This window comes from Aotus nancymaae, unplaced genomic scaffold (assembly GCF_030222135.1).
Source record: "Aotus nancymaae isolate 86718 unplaced genomic scaffold, 86718_ANA_hifiasm-v0.15.2.pri h1tg000039l, whole genome shotgun sequence".
NCBI lineage: Eukaryota > Metazoa > Chordata > Mammalia > Primates > Aotidae > Aotus > Aotus nancymaae.
Genome location: NW_026988453.1, coordinates 2,981,481 through 2,989,981, shown reverse-complemented (window position 1 = coordinate 2,989,981; position 8,501 = coordinate 2,981,481). Strand labels below are relative to the sequence as shown.

Here is an 8,501-nt window from a genome sequence, read left to right as displayed (position 1 = left end):
CAACAAAGTTGACAGAATTATACAACGAACACTCATATACGGGCCACCCAAAGGCTATAACTAACATTTTGCTATATTTAGTTTATCACGTATCTTTTCATCTTTCCATCCTTTTATCCATCCATACAAAGTCCCATCTTTGATACATTTCAAAATAAGTTAAACACATCAGTACACTTCGTTCCCAAACATTTCAGCAGGTATAACATGAGTTAGAACTCAATAATTATTTGTGATTTTTAAGGTAAAAGTTACACACAGTGAAAAGTACAAATCTTAAGTGTGCCATTTGGTACATTTTGACAAATATCTTTATATTTATACACACGCACACATATACATATACCTGTGTAACTTACAGATTATACAGATTATATCCGTGTAGAATATAGAACATTATCATGCCAGAAGGTGTCTTCATGGCCTATTCCAGAATAGGCAACTACCATTCTGATTTTCTTTTTTATCATAGATTAGTTTTGCCTATTCTGATCTGCATAGAAACAGAATCATATGATATGTACTCTTGTGTAAGGCTTCTTTCACTCAGCATAATGTTTTTGAGATTCATCCATGTTGTGTGGATCAGTAGTTTGTTTCTTTTGATTGCTGAATAGTATTTAATTTTATAAATATACCAGTGGCAGTATCGTAGCCAACGAGGTTAATCTGAGGCGTGATTATTGCTAATTGAAAACTAAAAAATAAATAAATAAATAAATATACCACAAAATGTTTAGCCATTCACCTGTTGAGGAAAGCTTGAGATGTTTCCAATGATTGGCTATTATAAATAAAGCTGCTATGGACATTCTATTATATGCCTTACCATGGACATGTGTCTTCTCTCACCCTCCTCTATTCCCCTCTTTCCATCCCTTCCCTCCAATTCCCCACCTCTGGAGTAACCACTCAGGAATAGAATCAGCCAGGTTTGGGAAGCATTTTACCAGTGTATGTTATTCGGAAAATATGGATGATCATATCTACTACCTATTTAGGTTTGTTCTAGGGTACAAATCTAGACCGATTTTAGTTTTTCTCTTGGCTTCTCATTTTGTTCTCAGAGCTCTCTAAAGTGTTAGAACCAGTCTACGACACTCTCTATCCCCAGAATATGCTTAGAATAATTCCTCATTGTATTCTGGATGTAAGACATCTCTGATAGGGTCTTTCTCAGAGTCAAATTATACCATGTGGATGAATGTGGCATTGACTTATTTTTCCCTTCACTGAGGATGTATTTAGTAGATGCTATAGGTTTTTCCTGAAAATACAAAGATGCATAAAATGTGGCCCCTGCTTTCAAAGACCTCATAGACTTATAGGGAAATAGACAAGACAAACGGCCATTTTGATACAATGTGACAAATATTTTGGAAGATGTAAGTATAGGGTGCTGTGGGAGTACTTTAAAAATGTGCTTGACCCAAAGTGGAGGGCATCCAGGGGACTGAAGACTAAATCATGTTGGGATGGACCCAGGAGCAGTTAAATAGGCAGGCAGAAGAGGGAAGTATGCTGTGGGTATAAGGGCTACCGTGAGGAAGTGCAGGGGCAGGAGGTTGGAAGTAGCTGGGAAAGATGCTTAGTGGTGGCAGGTGAGGCTAGAGAGAAGGTGGGAGGCTGATGGTGATGAGCTTGTAGATTAAGTGGAAGGCTTTACTCTATATCATACAAAGCTTTTGCGCAGCTATATGTATACACATGAGAAATAGGTCACCGACTCTCAGTTATTTCTGTATCTATTTAGATAAGCTGAAAAGAGCTCCAGTTTAGTGCCTTAAGCAGTTTATTCTTCAAATAATGTTCACAGAGAGGGTAAGGCGTCCAATCGGTGATGCTGGGTGAGACTTTCCTTAAAAAGAGAAAAAAAGAAAATAACTCAGTATCAGGCCACGTTTGAAAGGAAATTTCAGAATCTTTGCTAGAATTGGATAACTGCTGACCCTAGCATCCTTAAATTAACCTCTCAGGAAATGCAAGATTTATAAGTTGTGGGCTTTTTTTTTTTCTTTTGAAATAGGTCTTAATAATTCAAAGAACTTTTTAATGATTTTAAAAGTGCATGTTAAGTACTTGATGGATTGGATCAATCCAGTCTTTGTAGTGCTCTGTGTTGACATCTTCCTCTCTACATATGGAAATTCGACAGATGTACAGAAATGCTACACAGGACGGGATGTTTCTTTATGACATTTCCTTGTGCATCTCATTGGAGAAAAGAAATGTGTATATGCACTTTATAGTGAGTCATTAACTATAAAAACAAGCTTATTCACAAACCCGCTTTGATCTGGATTTCCTGTGATTTATCTTTGCTGTCTTAGCATGTACTGAATTCCTGATTGTTATTAACTCCCCAAATATTTACATCATTCCAGATAATCAATGCTTATCACAGTCAATACAGATGTTACAAGATCCTAGAAGAAAGATGGTGTCAGCATAATCACATTTTAATTATTATAGCATGTGTTTTCAACTGTATCTTTTGTTTACAGCATCAGCTAACAAAGCTACTGTAATATCTTGTTCATGGAAAGTATTAAAATGATTGAACATGTAAATCGTAGCTTTTCCCACCACAGACTTAAAGTAATAATGTGTAACTGCTTGAAGGTACTAATGCTTGTTTAATTAATTTGAATCATGCTGGTAAGACTATATTTTCACTTTCTGTTCCCCTGAGCTTGCGCTCTCTGCAGGATTACTCAACTGTTAATGTAAAACAAATTTGCTTGTGGATGGTTTAATGATATGAGATACTTGATTTGAACTAATACCTCAATTTTGTTAATGAAATCACAGTATGGACTATTGTAAGGGAAACAACTTATTTGGCAAAATTCTGTATGGTTTGTAAATTTTATTTACAAGCATCATGCACTTCACTCTTGTCTATGCTGAAACATAAAATCCTGGAAGTGCTTTGAAATGTGGGATATAAACTTTTCAAACTCTCTCCTGTGTATTTCACAGCCGCTACTCCTGCAGAGTTGAAAAGTACATTTTGGAGAAAGAATGAGCAGGATCAGGTTGCTGGCGCAACATTGTCTAGCTTTTCCTCAGAAATACCTCACCACCTCCTTTGTAAATGGCACCGTTCTGCCAACCTGTGTTCACTTTCACTCTGCTTATTGGAAGAACTGTGGTTTCATGTCGAGCGGTTGCAACAAAGGCAACAGCACAAAAGTTACTCTAGACGGAGGGTGCGACAGCTGGACCAGCCATATCCACTTCCATCAACTCATCTTCACCTGAAAGCTGGATGCACAGGGAGGGTGAGAACTTGCTCATGGTGAAAGTGAAAGATCTGACTTTTTTTCTCCTGCTTTTTACAATGAATGTTTGCTCTGATACAATAACATGCCCTTACTTCTTCCCAGGTGTGAGACTAGGCAAATTGCAAACTATGTTATCATGAAATAAGAGATATCACAGAGACTCTATTTTTAAATAAAATACTAGAGGAAGTATCGGTAATCAAAACTGATGATAGTTATAATGGAAGGAGGCCTGTGATTCTAAAAATCTCCTTTTTTTTTTTTTGGATATGCTGAAATAAGGGCTTATGGAAAGAGACCATGGCTGAGTTAGTAAACCTGGGTTCTGTGCCCAGTACTTCTGCTGAGACTTCAGGAAAATAGCCATCTCTAGAAAGGAGGGAACTCTATCACTAGAAAGATGATAGGTGTGTTCTACTTTCTAGGCCTCTGCTCTCCAAGGGCCTACCTTGGCTACACTCATTTAACTAAGCAAGTTTGTAGAGATTTTTCTTTTATTTTCAGTTCAAGATACTGAATATGCTGGACCTTGTCACAACTACTAGTACAAGATCTGGGGGTTAGTGAAGAGCATCATATGGAGTCTCATTTTTAAAGACAGGACAGAGAACATAAATCAGCATTAGCTGCTTCCTCATGAGAACATTTTATTGCGGTAATGCAGGAAAGTCTCTGAAATGCTAAATGTTCATAAAGGTAGGTGGTAGCCTCTTAAAGTCTTAATGAAAGGTCGAGAATTGTACCTAATTCATGTCATTGACTTAAAGTCAACTAAAAAAAACCCATTTAAAAAAAACCATTCTGGAAAAAATGGGTATAGCATTTACTTAATTTTTTTTAAAAAAGGCAAAATTCTTCAGAGAAACAGTAACACTCTCCCTGTTCTTCCCAGAAGGCCATCGTGTTCCTTAAAACATCATCGTCACTCAATTCCTTTGTTTATCTTATCCAAATCTAGAGTATTACATGATAATTTCACTTTTAAGAGTTTTCCCATCTTTAAAAGTTTTGTTTTTAATTTCAGTAGCTTTAGAGGTACAAATGGTTTTTGGTACATGGATGAATAATTGCATAGTGTTGAAGTCTGAGAGTTTAGTCCCCCATCATCTGCGAAGTGTACATTGTGCTCAATATGTAGTTTTTTATCTGTCACTCCCCTCCCTCTCTCCCCTCTGCTGAATCTCCAGCATGCATCATACCACTCTGTACGCCTTTGTGAACCCACAGTTTAGTTCCCACTTACAAGTCAGAACATATGGTATTTGGTTTTTCATACCTGAATTACTTACTTTACTTAGCATAATGGCCTCCAGCTCCATCCAGGTTGCTGCAAAAGACATCATTTCATTCTTTTTTATGGCTGAGTAGTATTCCAAGGTATCTATATACCACATTTTCTACATTTTCTTTATGCTGTCATCAGTTGATAGGCACTTAGGTTGGCTCCATAGTTTTGCAATTGTGGATTGCGCTGTGATAAACATATGCATACAGGTGTCTTTTTGATATAATGGTTTCTTTTCCTTTGGGTAGATACCCAGTAGTAGACTGCTGGATCAAATGGTAGATCTACTTTTCGTTCTTTGAGAAATCTCCTTACTGTTTTCCATAGAGGTTGTACTAATTTACATTCCCACCAGTAGTATATAAGTTTTCCTTTTTCACTACATCCATGCCAACATCTATTGTTTTTTGACTTTTTAATAATCGACTATCTTTTTGTTTGAAGGAGAGTTTTGCTCTTTTTTGCCCAGGCTGGAGTGCAGTGGCACAATCTCAGCTCACTGCAACCTCTGCCTCCCAGGTTCAAGCAATTTTCCTGCCTCAGCCTCCCAAGTAGCTGGGATTACAGGCATATGCCACCATCTTGGCTAATTTTGTATTTTTAGTAGAGATGGGGTTTCTCCATGTTGGTCAGGCTGGTCTCAAACTCCCAACCTCAGGTGATCCACCCACCTTGGCCTCTCAAAGTGCCGGGATTACAAGTGTGAGCCACTGTGTCCAGCCATAATAATTGGCCATCTTTTAAATTACTTATTTGTTCACCTTTTAAGCTTCCACAGATGAACAAATAAACAGATAATTATGATAAAATGTGGGAAGTAAAAGAGTTAGCATGAGATACCACTGAGAGTTAGAGATCTGGTATCTAAACCAGTTTGGAGCAGAAGTCTCAAGGAAGTCTTTATGGGAGATTGTTGGTTTTGCTATAGGATAAATGAATTACTGGTGATAAGGCTGCTTTTGTGGGCATGGGCATATCTCAGTGTATGAACTTTTCTAGTGACACCCATTTGTAAAGATTTTTCTAGACATAAAACTAAAATGCAAATACATTTTAAAGATTATATACATAGTACAATGAAAGGAAAAAGTTGCAATCATTTGACAGAATTGAAATTCAAATATATTAGGCAACTGAAAGTTTCCTTTGGCATTAATCTTCATTTCGCAGAACAACATTGCTGTTTGCCATTTAGTGAGCTACTCACTGCTTCTGTTTGTGTTAGGAAAGTGATTCAACAATCAAAGGAATCCAGGGTGTGTGAGTCATTTTTTTTTTTCTTTTTAAAAAAATGTAGCTATGCTTGGAGAATCAATTTAAAAAAAATCAGTGCATGTAGAAATGCTGTTTTTCTTCAATATATATTTTGAACCAGTTATGAGAATTTACTAAATTTTTATTATTTTTATTTATGTTAATTTGGAATTAATACTATATTAGTACTTGCAGCAATTTTTTAAAAAATGAATGATAGTATTAATGATAAGTTAATTGAAAACAATTTATTTTAGTTACTTTAAAATAATTACTATTTCATTTATTAAAGTTAGATCCTCCAGGGCATGAATTCCAAATACACGAACCATTTTCTTCCAAATGCTAAATATGCGTTATTGAACTATCTCTTAATTTAAACTTTTCTCTAACTCAAATGTACCTTTCAATGTATCAATACTTTGTTCATTTCTCTTGAACTCCAAGCCTCAAGCAATCCTCTTGCCTCAGCCTCCAAAAGTGCTGGGATTATAGGCATGAGCCACTATGGCCTGGCTAGAAAGGGATATTTCCTGAAATATAAACATCTTCACTCAATTATCACTCAAACACCCTCACTCAATGGGTTATTGAATTAAATTAATTTAATTGTTAAACCATTTCCCAAACTCTTTTTGAGAAAACCGTAGTGTTAATGGGTGTCCAAAGGTGTTACTGAAGTAAAAGTTTCTGTAGTCATATACATGTGGGAAACCCTGGGATAAACAAGTTTTCTTTTTGTAGAATTTTCCATAGTTTAAAAAATACAAATGTGCATTGTGAAACTGTAAGCAAGGACTATAAGAGGCATTACTTTCTAAGCTTATTCAACCATGGAAACGGTTTTTGACCAACTTTGCAGTACTAATGTTCCAAGGTCTTACTGGTTTAGTTCCTTTGTCATCACAAAATGGTGTATTTTCATGGATCTGAAAGAATAGGCAGGGGATATAGAATGGGAGACCATTCTGAGTAAGAAACAGGGAAAAGTACTCAAATTCTCTAGAGTATATAAAAATAGAATAAGCATTCAACTGTTTTATTCCCAAATCTTCTAAATCCTGCTTTTCTTTTTCTGATTTTATATCGTACTATAATGGTATGCTTGTTTATACATATTTAAAGCAGAATAAAAAAAAGCTTAATAAATGATCAGTCCAATGTGCTGTTATCCAAAATAGAAACTTACATTAAGATATATACACATACACATATATACATATATGTATACATTGTGAATTATGAATAATTTGGATTAATATAACATTTTTGCCTGTAGTTCTCAAATCAAAGATATCTTTGTTTTTGAGACAGAGTCTCACTCTGTTGTCCAGGCTGGAGTGCAGTTGCCTGATCTTGGCTCACTGCAACCTCCATCTCCTGGGTTCAAGTGATTCTCTTATCTCAACCTCCTGGGACCATAGGCATGCACCACCATGCCCAGCTGATTTTTATATTTTTAATAGAGACAAGGTTTGACTATGTTGGCCAGGCTGGGCTCGAACTCCTGACCTCAAGTGATCTGCCTGCCTCTGCTTCCCAAAGTGCTTTTTGGAGCCATCGTGCCCAGTTCAAAGATATCTTTATTCCCTGTTTCTGGGCCTGATTTCTCCCCTCTCCCTGTCTGGTGCCAGTATCTTCAACTGTTTAGAATACCAAAGGGTTGAAAAATGATTTAGAAAACACGGGATTTCAGTTCTTAAGCTTTGGTTTGTTAAATGGAAGGAAAATTCCAAACAGCCAGTCATTTTCATCAAGTCGACACTGCTGACCCAAAAGCTAGTGGCTATACATGTTGAAAATAATCCCAAGACGCTTGGCTCACCATGGCAACGTGACTTTGTATTTTTGCATTAGATCGTAACTCTTTGTCAGAGTGGCTGAGAGTTGAACTTTTATTTTGAACAATCAATAGGTATGACAGTTCCCAAATTCCATTATTTACTTCCTAGTGCAAAGAAATAATTATTTGATGATGGCATACTTTCATGATTTTTGTTTGCTCCATCTTTACGGTTAGTTAGGGCTAAAACCATTTCTTATCACTTAAAATGCCACATGTATTTAACAGTTTTCTCAACTGTTTCTCTTTGACATTGTGAAATGAAAGCCACATTTTTTGGAATTACACACCAAACTATTATAAAAATGAAGTGTTAGAAATCAATTCAAATGTTAAATACAAAGGACATCCTTGGCTCATTAAGTGAAAATATCTCATTTAATGAGCGGGAAGGCACTGGAGCACACTGAACCCTGACACAAAGCAAATTATTTAAGTGATAAATTATATTTTATGGGGAGTGTAAAAGTTAATAATACTCAGGGGTATGGTAATAAATGCAGAGGTGTAACTAACTTCATTGACTGCTTTACTTACAAACATGCCATATGTACTTTGTTACTTGAGCTGATCATAAAAAGACAGAACAGAAACCATATAGAGATTCATACAGCTACCTTAGTCCAATTATTTTTCAGTGCATCTTTTATAGAGTATTTTAAGAGATTGTCTTTTTCTTTTTTCTCCTTTCTGTTGTATGCAACATTCTGCTTCTTTCATTTTTGTTTTCACTTTTGGTCAAGTATTTGACCTTGTAGCAGTTAAAGCTGCAGCCTGCGCCTTATCTCTCAGCAAGCCTCATAAAATCAGCCATGCGTTCATCCTCTCTGGT

General features: G+C 36.2%; 1 pseudogene; it reads left to right on the top strand.

Moving 5' to 3' along the window:
* Positions 1 to 628: 628 nt before the first annotated feature.
* Positions 629 to 712, top strand: LOC135268239 (U4 spliceosomal RNA; annotated as a pseudogene).
* The last annotated feature ends 7,789 nt before the right edge of the window (positions 713 to 8,501 follow it).